A 16,638-nucleotide genomic window follows, 5' to 3' on the forward strand; every position below is an offset into this window, starting at 1 on the left:
ACTGGTTCATTGGTTCAAGGAAAGGAAGTTTGAAAGCTGTAGGTTTTCAGAACTGCAATTTCCAAGAGCCTCAACCAACATGGCCAATTGTGAGGGTTGCTGGGAGCTGTTTTTCAGTGAATATATGGAGGATCAAGGGCCAAAAATTTCCCATAGTATTTTATCTATTTGTTTTTAAAAAGTATTTCAGATTTAGATTTAAAATAGTTTTCAAATTTAAAATTCTGAGAACTTAAAGGTGTATTCAGATATCATATTAAACCATAAATCCTGCTTTAGTAAACTGGAAAAAATATTAACAATGGGATGAAGCATGCAACAGTCTTCTCCCTCTAACTGAAATACCATTTCAGTGTCTGGATTAAGCATACATTTCAGACCTTGGCTCCTCTGTCCTAGTTGATAAAATACAGACTGCTTAATCTTGGATTAAAAGATGTCTCATTTTGTTTTTTTAAAGCCTTGCTGGGCTCAGTATCAATGCTTGGCTCAAGGTAAAAGTTTGCATTATCACATGCCAATGGGAAAAAGTACAAATGTTAGTACAAAGATCTTACATGATTACATTCTTTGTTCAGTGTCTCAAGATTGTATTTCCTTAGGAACCTGGAATGTAAGATCTATGAATCCGCCCTGTGCGTTCCCACAGAGAGGGCCTCCTCAGGGTGCCTCCAGTCAGAGAATGCCGGCTGGTGGCCCCCAGGGGGAGGGCCTTCTCTGTGGGCGCCCCGGCCTTATGGAATCAACTGCCGGTGGAGCTCCGGATGGCACCGGATCTCCGCTCCTTCCGGCGCGGGTTAAAGACCCACCTGTTTGAACAAGCTGGCCTGGCCTGATGGGGAGTTAATTTGGGTTTTTAAATATTTGTATATTTTATTGTTTTATCTTGGGCATTAATTTAATTCTATTTTTAACTTTTGTAGTTTTGTACTTTTATCATTTGCCCTGTTCACCGCCCTGAGTCCCTAGGGAGAAGGGCGGTATAAAAATTTAATAAAACTGAAACTGAAACTGAAACTGAATCAAGGAAAGCTGGACGTGGTTAAACAAGAGATGACAAGACTGAACATCGACATCTTAGGAATCAGTTAACTAAAATGGACAGGAATGGGTGAATTTAATTCAGATGACCATCAGGTATACTACTGCGGGCAAGAATCCCTCAGAAGAAATGGAGTAGCCTTCATAGTCAATAAAAGAGTAGGAAAAGCAATACTGGGATACAATCCACAAAATCACTGAATGATCTCAGTTCGAATCCAAGGCAAACCATTCAATATCACAGTAGTCCAAGTCTATGCCCCAACCACCAGTGCTGAAGAGGATGAAATTGACCAGTTCTATGAAACGTTCCCTTCATCCCTCCAATTTTCTTGAAGAGATATCTGGTCCTCCCTATTCTATTGTTTTCTTCTATTTTTTGCATTCTTATCTCTTCTAGCTATTCTCTGGAATTCTGCATTCAATTGGGTCTATCTTTCTTTTTCTCCCTTGCCTTTCGCTTCCCTCCTTTCCTCAGCTATTTGCAAAGCTTCCTCAGACAGCCATTTTGCTTTCTTGCATTTTTTTTTCCTTTGGGATGGTTTTAGTTGCTACCTCTTGTACAATGTTGCGAACCTCTGTCCATAGTTCTTCAGGCACTCTGTCTATCAGATCTAATTCCTTAAATCTATTTGTCACCTCTACTGTATATTCGTGAGGGATATGATTTAGTTCATACCTGAGTGGCCTAGTGCTTTCCCCTCCTTTTTCAGTTTAAGCCTAAATTTTGTAACGAGAAGCTCATGGTCTGAGCCACAGTCAGCTCCTGGTCTTGTCACCCTGCCTATTTAACTTATATGCAGAGCACATCATGAGAAAGGCAGGACTAAATGAATCAAAAGCTGGAATTAAGATTGGCAGGAGAAATACCAACAACTTAAGATATACAGATGATATGACTCTAATGGCAGAACTAAAGAGCCTCTTGTTGCGGGTGAAGAAGGAGAGTGCAAAAGTTGGCTTGAAACTTAACATTAAGAAAACCAAGAACATGCTATCCGGCCATGGGGAAGAAATGGAGGTAGTGACAGATTTTATTTTCCTGGGCTCCTAGATCACTGCAGGTGGGGACTGCAGCCAAGAAATTAAAAGACACTGGCTCCTGGGGAGGAAAGCCATGGCAAATCTAGACAGCACACTAAAAAGCAGAGACATCACCCTGTCAACAAAAGTGCGTATAGTCAAGGCTATGGTCTTCCCATTTGCAATGTATGGCAGTGAAAGTTGGACCATAAGAAAGGCCGAGCACCAAAGAATTGAGGCCTTTGAACTATGGTAATGGAGAAGACTCCTGCGAGTCAAACCAGTAAGTCCTAGAGATCAACCCTGACTGCTCTTTAGAAGGCCAGATCCTGAAGTTGAAACTCAAATACTTTGGCCACCTAATGAGAAGGATGGACTCACTGGAGAAGAGCCTAATGCTGGGAAAGATTGAGGGCAAAAGAAGGGGATGACAGAGAATGAAGTGGCTGGATGGAGTGACTGAAGCAGTAGGTGTGAGCTTAAATGGACTCCAGAAGATGGTAGAGGACAGGAAGGCCTGGAGGAACGTTGTCCATAGGGTCACGATGGGTCGGACACGACTTCGCAATTAACAACAACAACAACCTATTTATGTGTTTACACTTTATCTATTTGGATGTTTTTTTAAAAAAAAAATCTGGCCCCAATGATGAAGAAATGTATTGACCTAATTTGTGATGTCAAAGGCTACAGTGAGCTCCTTCCTGCCTGTGATGTAGTTCAACTTAATGGTCTTTATGTGCATGAAATTAATTCAGAACTAACTTTTTTAATGAGTGTCAGGATAACACCTGGTAGGTCAGTTGATTGAGTTCACCTTCTGCAATGCACACTAATTAAGTTGTCACCTAATCAGCAGAAAAGCTGTAATTGGTACAAAGGCTATATGTACTTTCAAAGGCTCTTTGCTAGCAGGATTTTTATTACTAGATAGTTTGAGTCTAGCATTTCATTCATATAATTGGAATTTATTTCCAGAAAGGATGGGACTTTATTAGAGCATCAAATTCTAATACCCTAAAACCTGATGGGAATGTGGTCAGGACAGTGTAAGTGATTAGAATTTGACTCACTTTCCTCAATATGGAACATGTGAATGCTGATTTGAATGTTTTGAATCTAATTTAGATTCAAAGAATTGAGCTCTTCTAAAAGTTAACGGGAACCTTTGATTAATGGTTCTGTTGCTGACGATTCAGTTAACTAAAAATTGAATTAGAATACCGTAAAGCACGTTCCCTTTTGCTCAAGTTATCTACTTAATATCTATGTCCAACTTAATGTTCTCCAGATATTCTGGGTTATAAGTTACACAATGATTAGCTAGCTGGCTGGAGTAATGTCTGATTCATCTGAATACAACTAATTTGGGGAAAACTCATGCATATAGTAGACATATGTAATTTTATGATTTGCCTAACTAGTTTGGACTTTAGATCATTCAGTATTAAATTTGGAAACATACTTGTTCAAGGGACTTTCCTGACTGCTTTGGAGAACTTGTGCCACACTACCATGAAAGTCTAGAATTTGTGATTTAGCCTAGTGCCTGGTTTGAAATGGAAAAAGGAAAATGGTAAAATAACAACAACAACAACAACAAAACACTGTCCCAGATACTGTCTTGATCAAGATGGTTGATTGGCTGCACTTTGTAATCAGTCTTCCAAACATTTCATCATTATCTCCTAAATGAGAGACAGAAGATACTTGGGGTTTGTTATTATTTTCTTACTGAGAAACTACCGTAAACTCCTTCAAGAATATGACATACTGAATGTTTTTAAGATTGTAAGTGTACTAGGTTGTTATGTCCTGATATCAGTTATCTGGTGAAAAAACAGGTCACATTATGTGGTATCCTTGACTAGTGTTCTTCAGGTTCAGATTGTTATTTAGCAGACAAAACAAAAAGAACAGCTTTCCTTTGAATTTTCAAAGGCCCACTTGCCTAAAGGTATTGCTTGTTGCCATAGGCAACAAAGCAAGTACTTATTTGCATATTTCAAATAATAATAGGGTGTTAGGCTAATTACTTTGAGTAATATGAATCTGAAAAACTAAGGAAACAGTTTCCCTGCCAGTCTTACAATCCCTTGTTCTCTCCCTGCTTTACCTGCCTGCTGGTAAGGTGCAAAGGCAAAAAGCCTGCACAGGCAAGAATTCTGATCCTCCCAGATTCCCACAAGGAAACTCAGTGGGAGAGCCAGCAGAAATATGGAAGTTGTGTTTACTTCCACTGTTTTTTTTGCTCAGCTTGGTCATTTTGTTTCTCTGTTTAGGCATCTCTGAAATGATGACCGAATGGGGCATTGTTTGTCTGATAAGTATTATCTCTCAACCAGCATGGTTACTATTTCAGCATGTCTGGAGGATACGGAGATTTTTTTTTTAAAAAAAGGAATAGGTTATTATTTTTAATCCTATTTCCAGTTTACATATTTTATCTTGTATTCAACATGCAGAATGGAACCTCACAAAGCCTAATTTTGATTTATTATGCCCTGGCACAGAAAACCCTATGAGCTTGTACCCCTGTGATGATGGGGTTCTTTTCTGCAGGCTTCCCCACTTGGATTTCTGAAGTCTAAACAGGCACACTGCTTTACTTCCTGAACTTCTGCTCTGAACTTCCACTCTCCCAAAGAAGATTCTTCATGTGATCCGATTTCCATAGAGAGAGGGAGGGAGGGAGAGAGAGAGAGACTATAAATATGTAAAGACAGTGTTCTGAAATGCTTTGTAGAGAATTCTGTCTTGTCTATAATCACTTTTAAAAATGGAACATTTATATGTGAAAAAAGAGGAAAATCGCAGAAGCATATATTACTTCTATACTAGCTAGCCTTGCACACTTATCTATACATCCATGTCAAACACATTACAGGTAATCCCCAAATTATGAATCTTGCAGCACCACGGCAGTTCTTTGCCCTTACGAACTACTGCAGAGGCTCTGCAACATTCACTGTATTCCCCCCCTCCTCACAACTGCTTCCTGCTGCACCGGACTCACTTACCTTGCAAAAATCCTCTCTGCCATGGTTTCTTTCCCTTTGAGGGAGAGGAGAGTCGGCTTGGAAATGCTTTTCATGCCAAGAATAGAAGTTTCCGGAGTCCGTGATCTTGCACAAGTGTTTGAAGTTATGCCAAATCACGGACCTCAAAAACTTTCATTCTCTATGCAAAAGGAGTTTGCGGTGCCTGTTTCCTGTTCTGTCCCAACTCCTTTCTGCCTGAGGGCAGGTCCAAAGCCTTCAACTGAGAGAGAAGGCCAGGCCCCTCGCACCTGCATCTGGCCCACCAGAGCTGACCACACTTGGGGAGGAAGTGACCCCATTGTCCCTGGAGCCTTGGAAGCCTCCTCCAAGCTGCCTGGAAATGAGGCTGGGGGAGGCTTCTTTGTGCCTCTGAAAGTCAGATCCAGGCCCCAGAGACCTGCTCTGTTACCACCCAGAACGGGGGTTGGGAGAGGCTTCTACATGCCTCTGCAAGTCTGTTCCGGGTGGCAGAGGTTGGAGCAGGCCTCTGAGGCCTGGATCCGACCTCCAGAGGCACACAGAAGCCTCTCCCAGCCTCTGTTCCGGGGGTGGCGGCTGTGTGGCTCTGGAGTTGGAGGGAAGCCGGAGGCAAGTACCGCAAACAGCGTGAGAGTTCAGGCACCCATTCTCTGCAAAAGAGGATTGATACATGAACTCATGCGATATTACGGCACCCAGGAGCTTCCATCTTCTGTCCCTCAAAAACAGGAATCGCGGCAGAGAGGAGACAGAGCTTTTCAAGATAAGTGAGTCCGATATGGCAGGAAGGGAGGGTGAAGCATGAAGTTTCTTAGTGGTTCAGGGAGGCCTTGGGGGCCTGTCCCATCATTAGGCTCCCCCATAGCCTTCCCTATCCTAAGATACCTCATGTGTACTTAACGAGCCATGTGCATCTTAACGAGCAGGGTGTGATCTCGTTCGAGGTATGAGATTCATTCCCATGAATTTTTGAGTTACAAATGGAATGGGCAGGCTCCATTCTATTCGTAACACGAGGACTACCTGTATTAGCATTTAAAGGCTTTTTACAGCAGTGATAAAATGTTCATTCAAATATAGAAAAAGAGGTCAATTCCTCCTACCACCATAGCTAATGGACAATGAGTATATTTCAGTCACTCCTTGCTTTTTCTCAGGATGCTGTTTAGAAGACCCAAGACAACTATGGATGATTCATGAGTTTCATGAATTCCAGTTTTTAGGACTCGGAGTCTCCAAGATTGTCATTTTAATGAAATGAAATGAAATGAACCTTTATTGTCAAAGTGCAGCTATGTGTACATTGAGATTAGCTGAGCCTCCCCTTGTGCTCCCACCTCCCAACACACAGTGACAACAAACCCTCCATCTTACTACACCATGTGAACCAACTACACCACACACCGGCCTCCCAAGTCAATTCTGCATAAAATTCACAAAAGTTATTTTATTTATTTATTTATTTATTTTATTGGATTTCTATACCGCCCTTCTCCCTAGGGACTCAGGGCGGTTCACAGGGCATATATAAATAAGTATACAAAAATTAAAAGAAAATTAAACCATGCCCAAATTAAAATATAACAATAGTGAAATAAAAACCAATTAAAAACCCAAATACCCCTTCAGGCCAGACCAGCTAACTCGAACAAATGGGTCTTCAACCCGCGACGGAAGGATCAGAGGTCCGATGCCATTCGGAGCTCAACCGGCAGTTCGTTCCATAGTGCCGGGGCACCCACAGAGAAGGCCCTCCCCCTGGGGGCCACCAGTCGACATTCCCTGACTGGAGGCACCCTGAGGAGGCCCTCTCTGTGGGCACGCACAGGGCGGAGAGGAGTTGACGCCGGCAGCAGGTGGTCCTCGAGGTATCCCGGACCCATGCCATGTAAGGACTTAAAGATCATAACCAAGACCTTGAACCTCACCCGGAAGACAACTGGTAACCAATGCAGCTCGCGGAGCAAAGGCGTAACATGGGAGTACCGGGAAACTCCCAAGACAACTCTCGCGGCCGCATTCTGTACCAGTTGGAGCCTCCGAGTGGTCTTCAAGGGAAGCCCCATGTAGAGAGCATTACAGTAGTCTAGGCGAGAGGTCACGAGCGCATGAGTGACCGTACACAGGGCACCCCGGTCCAGATAGGGCCGCAACTGGCGCACCAGGCGAACCTGGGCGAAAGCCCCCCTAGTCACGGCTACTACATGATCTTCCAGGGTAAGTCGTGAATCTAGGAGGACTCCCAAGTTGCGAGCCCTATCCACGGGGGGTAAGAGCTCACCCCCCATAGAAAGGGATGGAACATTTTGAATGTCCCGGGATGCCGGAATGTACAGCCACTCAGTCTTGTCAGGGTTGAGTTGAAGTCTGTTCCTCCCCATCCAGACCCGAACCGCCTCCAGGCAACGGGACATCACAGCGAGGGCATCACTGGGGTGGTTTGGGGTCGAAATAAAAAGTTGGGTATCATCAGCATATTGATGATACCCAACTCCAAAACCATGAATGATCTCACCCAGCGGTTTCATGTAGATGTTGAACAGGAGAGGCGAGAGAACCGACCCCTGAGGAACTCCACAAACGAGAGACCTAGGGGCCGATCTCTGCCCCCCTGCCAACACCGACTGCGAGCGTCCCAGGAGATAGGAGGAGAACCACTGAAGAACTGTGCCTCCCACTCCCAATCCCCTGAGACGCCGCAGCAAGATACCATGGTTGATGGTATCGAAAGCCGCCGAGAGGTCTAATAGGACTAGGACAGAGGAATATCCCCTATCCCGAGCCCTCCAGAGATCATTCACCAGAGCGACCAATGCCGTCTCCGTGCTGTACCCGGGCCTGAAACCCGATTGGTAAGGTCCAGATAATCCGCTTCCTCCAGGACCAGAGGGAGCTGATGCGCCACCACACTCTCAACAACCTTCGCAAGAAAGCGAAGGTTGGAGACTGGACGAAAGTTGCTCAATACAGCTGGGTCCAAGGCAGGCTTCTTGAGGAGAGGTCTCACCACCGCCTCCTTCAAGACGGTGGGGAAATAACCCTCACTCAAAGAAGCAGATATGACCGCCTGGAGCCAGCCTCGTGTCCTCTCCCTAGCTGCATAAACCAGCCAGGAAGGGCACGGATCCAATAAATATGTGGTGGAGCTCAGCCTCCCCATAATCCTGTCCACTTCATCAGGGGTCACAGAATCAAACTCCTCCCAGATAACATCGACAAGACCGCCCGTGTCCTGATCGCCAGACTCTGCCAAGCTGGAGTCCAAACCGGTCCGAATCCGAGCGATTTTATCCGACAGATGTTGACTAAATTCCTCGGCACGACCCTGCAAGGGATCCTCCCTCACCTCCTGATTAAGAAGGGAGCGAGTCACCCTAAACAGGGCGGCCGGGCGATTATCTGCGGACGCGATGAGGGTGGAGAAGTAATTACACCTCGCCACCCTCATCGCTGCGAGATAAGACCTAATATGGGTTCTTAACCGCAACCGGTCGGATTCAGATCGGCTAGACCTCCAGCAGCTCTCTAGGCCCCGTTTCCGACGCTTCATCTCCCGGAGCTCCGCGGAGAACCATGGAGCTCGCTGGGATCTGCACCGGGTCAGGGGCCGCAAGGGTACAACCCGGTCAAGTGCCTCAGTGGCTGCCCTTTCCCAGGCTTCCACTAAGGCATCCGCCGAGTTGTGAGCAATGGAGGCAGGTGGGGACCCCAGCGCTGCTTGGAATCTATCAGGATCCATTAAGCGTCTGGGGCGGAACCATCTGATTGGCTCCGTACCCCCACGGCGGGGGGTGGCAAAACGGAAGACCATCCGCAGGAGGTGATGATCGGTCCATGACAGGGGCATAATAAATGGAGAGCCCCCACCAAGATCATCCAACCACCGTCCAGATAAAAAAATCAGGTCCAGGGTGTGGCCTCCCTCATGAGTTGGTTCAGAAATTACTTGCGTCAGGTCCATGGCCGTCATGGAAGCCATGAACTCCCGAGCTAGCTCAGATGAACCTTCCAGGGATGGTAGATTGAAGTCTCCCAAAACTATAAGTTTGGGAAACTCAACCACCAAACTCAGCCATTTTGTGAATGTTTTAGCAGAAAATCAACAAAATTGGTATGTTAATTCTCCAATAGACTTAGCATACCTACAAAAGAGCCCAACAGGGAAGAATTTGGGCTAAAAGCTTTCTCTTTCTCTCTTTTGATGTTTTTAGGTGACGCTTTCACACTCTGCAGCTTTCAATAACAGTAAAAAAAACCAACTGCGTGGCTCTCAATTTTAACTCAAGATAGTTGATAGTTGGATCTGGGAATACAGTATCTCTTTGGGTGTGTTCTAGGGCTCCCCTTCCTCAGGTGACATCTCCTGGATTTATTATCATTTGTTCACACTTGCTAGATCATTGAACATTAGTCTAAATCATTTGGAACTTGGAGAACTTGGTGAATTGTGTTGTTCTAGAGTTACAAGTTAAGACTATACTTTTTGAATTTACCCGCCAGTTTTATTCTGGTCACAATGCAACTGTTAGCATTTTATGCTGGACTGTTTCAGTGTTTTCTTTAATTTTAATGCTAATTTAAATATTTTGTTGTTGTTTTGATGTTATCTTGCTGGATGATATTGATAGATCTTGAAAATTAAATGCTTTGAGACGAAGCAACACAAGCCTCCATTTCATTACGGAAAATGTCCATTCCCACATTATGCCTGAACAGAAAATAAGCAAGCTTTTTAAATGCACTTTGTAATATGCTACTTTGCAAATTCATAATTTTAAAACAATATATCTAAGGCCATTTCCTATTTCCACACAAGACTACGCTGCCCTCAGTAATGGCTATACTTTCCCCATAGTCTCAGCTTGGCCAGTGAGGAGCATACTGGGAATTGTAGTTCCTTATCTCTGTCTATCAATAAAGTCTCTTTGTCTGACAGATGAACTTGCTATTAATCGTTAGATCATCTTACATCACTTGTCATGTCTGTTGGCTTTGCACTATTTTTTAATCTCTGACTCAACAACACGTGTTGGTGAGCCAATTGATGAAAATAGTCCTTAGCAGCTCTTTGTTGGAAAAGTTCAGCTCTGAGTGAACAAAATGCATCAGAGGGCAGAACCCACAAGTATTTCTATGTTTGCAGAGAATATCACATGTAAATTGTAGTAGATCCCAAGAAAGCCCCTTTGCCCTTTGAAAATGCTTCTGATTTGCAATAGTGGAAAGAAAAGACTGATTCATTTATAATACAGAGCTCAGTACAGGTCATAGTTCAAGCCATGTGGGTGGCTGTAAGTGGAGCTTTCCCCTTAAATTTTGATTCCAACACCCAGCTTCCACTTGAATTTCAGAACATTGTGTGAAGTCACTATGCTTGCAGCAGGATCCACATGGGTATCAAAAAAGTCAAAATGGCAGCTTTGATCCTTTATTTATTTATTAAATTTTTATGACACCCATCTTCCTTATAAAATGACTCTGGATGGCTTACAAATTAAAAAAACCAAGCATTTACATGGTTACAGCTGGGGTCTTGACTTTTTTTTGATGCCGGCTCCCTCAAGGGCACCCCTTTGTATTTGATATACCAACTGAGTGGCAGTTTCAGGAAGAAAATATCTGATAGTAAGAACTAAACTAAGAACATTAAATCTTTTTTCACCAATTTGATTTTAGTACAAATTACCATGTCCAAATGGCAAATAGGAAAGGATCCTATAAAGGCCCGGGATATTTGCAGGACCGTCTGCTGCCGGGGACGACTTCCCATCGCCCGGTGCACTCACACAGAGAGGGCCACCTCAGGGTGCCGTCGGCTAGACAATGTCGGCTGGTGACCCCCAGGGGGAGGGCCTTCTCTGTGGGAGCGCCAGCCCTGTGGAATCAAGTCCCCCTTGAGCTCCAGATGGCCCCGGATCTCCGGTCCTTTCGCCGCGGCCTCAAAACACTCCTTTTTCATCAAACTGACCTGGATTGACGACGGGTTTTAAAATTGTTTTAATGTTTAATTGTTTAGCTAATTTATTTTGGGGCTGTTTGTTTAATTCTTTTTTAACTTTTGTATTGTTGTTTTTATTGTTGTTAGCCGCCCTGAGTCCTTCGGGAGATAGGGCGGCATATAAGTCCCAAAATAAATAAATAAATAAATCCTTACATAAATAGTTTGTGCCTGCGTCATCTGCAGTTTGCTGAGTCACTTTTTCTTTCCTGGTAAGCCAAGGAGTTTTGGAGTGGTGTTTTTCACCTCTCATGGCAGATTGTCATTTGGGATGTGTAATTATTTAAGGGGATGTATCTTTCCCCAAAAGCACTGAAGCACTGTAATGTACTTCTGCTTTCTTCCACTCCTCTCCATTAGCATATTGGCACTGCATCTTTTTTATAGACAAGTTTTATTAATTTTTTAATATTTACATATACATGTATTTGTGAAACAATATGGTGGTTGAGTAGTTAAAATAAGAAAGGCCACACCTAGAATACTGCATCCAGTTTTGGTCACCACAATATAAAAAAGATGTTGAGACTGTAGAAAGGGTACAGAGAAGAGCAACAAAGAAGATTGGGGAACTGGAGGCTAAAACATATAGGGAACGGTTGCTGGAATTGGGTATGTGCAGTTTAACGAAGAGAAGGGTGAGGGGTGACATGATAGCAGTGTTCCAATATCTCAGGGGCTGCCACAAAGAAGAGGGAATCAAGCTATTCTCCAAAGCACCTGAAAGCAGGACAAGAAACAATGGATGGAAACTAGTCAAGGAGAGAAGCAACCTAGAACTAAGGAGAAACTTCCTGATAGTTAGAACAATTAACCAGTGGAACAACCTGCCTCCAGAAGTGGTGAATGCCCCAATACTGGAAGTTTTTAAGAAGAGACTGGACAGCCATTTGCCTGAAATGGTATAGGGTTTCCTACCTGAGCAGGGGCTTGGACTAGATGACCTCCAAGGTCCCTTCCAACTACTACTACTACTTCTTCTTCTTCTTCTTCTTCTTCTTCTTCTTCTTCTTATTATTATTATTATTATTATTATTATTATTATTATTATTATTATTATTATTATTATTATTATTAAATAACCAGTTGTAAATAGTTCAGGTTACATCAACAGAGATGCCCTCTCTACTTCCCTTAGTTATTACATAGTCAAAATAGGCAAGTTAGTACATTTCTAGTTGTAACCTAGTCAATCAACAAAACTTAAAATATATTTTCAGTAATACATATCAATATCCTGTTTTTAAATTTTATCTAATTGCAATAGGATATTCTAAAGTGGCCCATAATATATAGAAAAAAGCTTAAGTTTTGGGTAACACACAATTCCCTATTTCAATAAAGAATAATTCTTTTGTCTACAAAACTTATATTGTTCATTACAAAGCATTCTTATGTTTTACCATTAAAATCTAATTTTCATCTTAACAAATCACCAGTTATTAGAAATATGTTTTTTTCCTTAACCATTCAACAATTATTAAAATACTAACTTTTATATATAAAATTCTAGGTTCTATACCAGTGATGGCAAACCTTTTAGAGACCGAGTGCCCAAACTGCAACCCAAAACCCACTTACGTATCGTTGGGTGCTGGGTGGGCATGGCAGGTGTGCCCCATTGGGTGGGCGTGCCCCATTGGGTGGGCGTGGCTGCAGTGGTAACGGCAGACTGGCTGGGACTAAAAAGTTCAATCAATCAATTCCAACTTTGCGAGATCTTTTTTTCCCCCGCAGAAGTTGAAATTGATTGATTGAACCTTTTTTTTGCACACAGCGGTGGAGGCCTAAAGCAAAGAGTTTATAAAACCCAGCTGAAGGCCTAGGACTGGGGTGATGGTGTGCGTGCCCACAGAGAGGGCTCTGCATGCCACCTGTGGCACCCGTGCCATAGGTTCACCACCACTGTTCTATACTATGATTCAAATGTAACCACTGAATATTCTACAAGTCATCTTGACTGTACATCAATTATTAAAATATTATCATTTGATATGTCATTCCAAGTGCTAAGATATAGTTCGGAGTTATATTCTAAACGCTTACATTTGTTTACCTTTACAGATCTAAAATCTAAATGTAAAATCAGTTATATTTTTTAGAGATTCCCCTTAATCCATAAAAAAGATTTTTATAGTCTAACTCTCAAAAGAGAAACAAGTTCAGTTTTTTTTTAATCTAACTCTTACCTTCCTTTTGTGCCAATCATGCTTCCCTCTTGGCATCTTTAAAATCTCAAATGTATCTTCCTTTCTTCCTATACCCCTTATTTGAATCCAAGGAGCGTACCCAAATGTCAGTTTTGCAAGGAAGATGTCCCCTTTGTAACCATTGTATTTTTGCTTTGATAATTCAGTTTTTGATGGTTGATATAATATAGTTGTCATTAAATCAGTCAAATCTTTTTTTTCCTTCCAATTCTATCTGGGTTAGGTAGAAAGTAGTAGCTGATATTATGATTGTCCTTTGATTAATTGAATTCTCAATATATTGTATTTGAAGGCCTTTAGTGTCTTCACTCTTGGTGTTGTTTTCTTCAGGTGCTGCTGCTTTTTGGGTTGCAAGTTTTGTAGTTGCCATTAAATTTTGGACTTTAATGTCTTCTGTAGGTTGCTTTTGTTGTTCTTTGAAATCTCCTATTTTAGTATTAGTTTCCACTTCTATTTGATTTTGGGTTATCTTTTCCTCATTTAAAATCAAAATTTGATTTGGTGGCTTTAAGTTGTCAGATTTTTCTTGCAATTTGGCTTTAATTTGCTCTGTCATTGCCAAAATCGTGTCCAATATCAGTTTATAATCAAGTGGTGGGATGTATTCATGCCTTTTGTTGTTGTTTGCAGTTAAATCTTCCATGGAGGCTGTTTTAATAGTCATAGATTTTCCACCTCCTGAAGAGTTGTATTCAGTGCCAGGTGTTCTCACCCTTATCTTAGTCTCAAGGATAGCTCTGTTATTCAGTGAGCTCTCACAACCAAAAAAGGAAATTTACTTGCTGTACCAGGTTTCGCCACAAGATGTCATCAGTAACATATAACATGCAATGTAGAAATTTTCTTTTCTTTTTCCAAATTAATATAGAACTTTTGTAGGATTGGTCCAAATTTTTTCTTAATTCACAGCTTAGAGAAAAGATAGGGTAGTGGATTCCCAGCAACAAATAGAAGTTTTTTTAGTAAATACAGATGAAATTACTTAATTTCTTTGCTGAATTAATTAAAGTTCTTTTGCAGCTTTGAGGTTTTAAGATTTGTTCCCAGAGTAGATATTCGCCGTTTTCTCAAAAAATGGGGAAGGAGGTTTTCAGGAAAGTCCCACAGGAAGATGGTTAGGGAATAAGAAAGGTAAAAGCTCACCCAGGTGCTAGGTAATGCTTTGGCTTTCAGCAGGGAGCAGCTTAATGATCGGCCATCTTTATGGCCGGTCTCTTCTTCTTCAGGCCAAAGGAGATGATTCCGGATTCCAGTGGAGGGCTGCCACCCTTCCACGATCACAGGAAAGTCCTCCTCTTGGTAATCGCCCCTCCAGGGCGATTTTTGACCCTTTCAGGTCCTCCAAAAAAAAGAAAGAAATGGACGGCAGGAAGCAGGCTGTTCCTGCACATCCGGAAGCGCCACATGCACAAACCGGAAGCCCAGCTCTGCATCTTTTTTGAGCATGACAATTCCTAGTGATTTAATAGGTAATGTCATGAAGTTATCCTGGCAACAGTGCAGAACTTGTTTGCTCTTGCTTTCTTCCAGAATATATTTCAAGTTTCCAGCCTGCATCTTGGAATTCTTTTGTTACTCTAACCCAGTGGTCTTCAAACTCGGCCCTTTGATGACTCGTGGACTTCAACTCCCAGGATTCCTCAGCCAGGCTGGCTGAGGAATCCTGGGAGTTGAAGTCCACGAGTCATCAAAGGGCCGAGTTTGAAGACCCCTGCTCTAACCTAGTGTTTTCCAAACTTTTAATTTTAAGATTTATGGAATTCCCCAGACAGCTTGAAGTCTACACTTATTAAAGTCAACAAGGGTGAGAAACCTTGATCCAACCAAATACTAATCAAGACTGATCTAGTTTAGTACAGAAAGGAACTGGTTTCCCCTATTTCCAAAGGCATCTAAAGCTGTTGATGTTAAACTTACTAAACAAACTGATTAGCTTATTCCTACAGTTCTTAAAACACAAATTTATTACAATAATGGAAAAGGCTCCAAATAAAAACCATTTACCTCCATGGGAACTATATTAAGCACAAGGCTTCTGTAAAATTTTGGTCTCTTAACTTGTAACACAAGTCTATTTTTATTTTCAGGGACCTTGGTTCTGCTGAACAACAACTCCATTATGAGCTGCCAACTCATTGGAAAGAGCCCATTTGCCAATGTACCTGGCAGTTGAAAATGTGTTTTCTAAGAAACCTAGTGAAACAGAGTGGATTTCTTATTTATTCATTCTGTAGATGCATTTGGCCATCAAAATGACCCTTTTGACTTAGTGATTCCAAGAACAAAGAGCTGTTTTACAGTTTGTTGGAATTATTATTTTTTGCTGAGATGGCAGTGAAGGGGAGAGAATGGCTGATATCTCTCTTGCCATGATGTGATTTACTTTAAAGCTCTGTATGAAATTAGTGATTCAGTAAGCCATGTTCTATGTTGGTGCTAAAACTGTGGCCCTATATCTGCAGGGGATGCCGAGATCATCCCTTAAAATTCTTAGTGAATTGTCACAGAAGGAGAAAATTTTAAGTGCAGATAGTATTTGCATTGTGTCAGATTCCATTTATATTTCATTTCTAACTCTCTTTCTGCACAAACCCAAATCTCACCCCCCCTTGGATTCTGCCATTCTCAAGAAGGAAAGGGAATAAACATGGGAATTTATTGCCTCCATTTCCTCTGCTTAGATGTAACTTTTTGTTTATCTAGTCTGCCTGTTACCCATCACAATAAGATCGATGACAGGGATTCTCTCTCTGATCTTACGAGCAACTAAGAAAGAGGGTGGGGGGATTCTGGTTTGTGTCTCCGGATGGAATGTGAAGGGGAGGGAGTAATTGTGCTGCGAATGGACTGATGGTTCTCCCTTTCCCACGAGGAGTTTGCCACCTGAAACTTGACTGATCCGGAACTGACCAAATGAACTGAGGGGTGGGGTTTTGCGTGGGGACCCTTTAAAAATATCAATCTGTGAGGGGATTTTTCAGATCCTGTCTATTATACCTTCTGTCATCTATGTCTTAGTAAAAGTTCCTGCTTGGACAATCTTGTCTCCATGAGTTTTTCTTTCTTAAGATGTGGATTAAAGTGGGTTCTAACATATTGCTTACATATAATTAAAGTTCATCAAATGCTTAAAGTTAGCTTTATTTTGACCTGACCCTGCTGTCTGGAGTGGGACATCAGCATGCCATTGGAAGATCAACTGGAGTCCAGACCAGACTGTATTGGAACAAGCCTGCTAGCAAAATGTGGAGCAAATTGGTCACACTTGCCAAATGGAAGATCCTTAAGTTGTCCTTATCCTAATAGGTATTGTCCACCTGAAAAAAAGCTACTGGACAACCACCAG

The sequence above is a fragment of the Vipera ursinii genome (assembly GCF_947247035.1).
Source record: "Vipera ursinii genome assembly, chromosome: Z".
NCBI lineage: Eukaryota > Metazoa > Chordata > Lepidosauria > Squamata > Viperidae > Vipera > Vipera ursinii.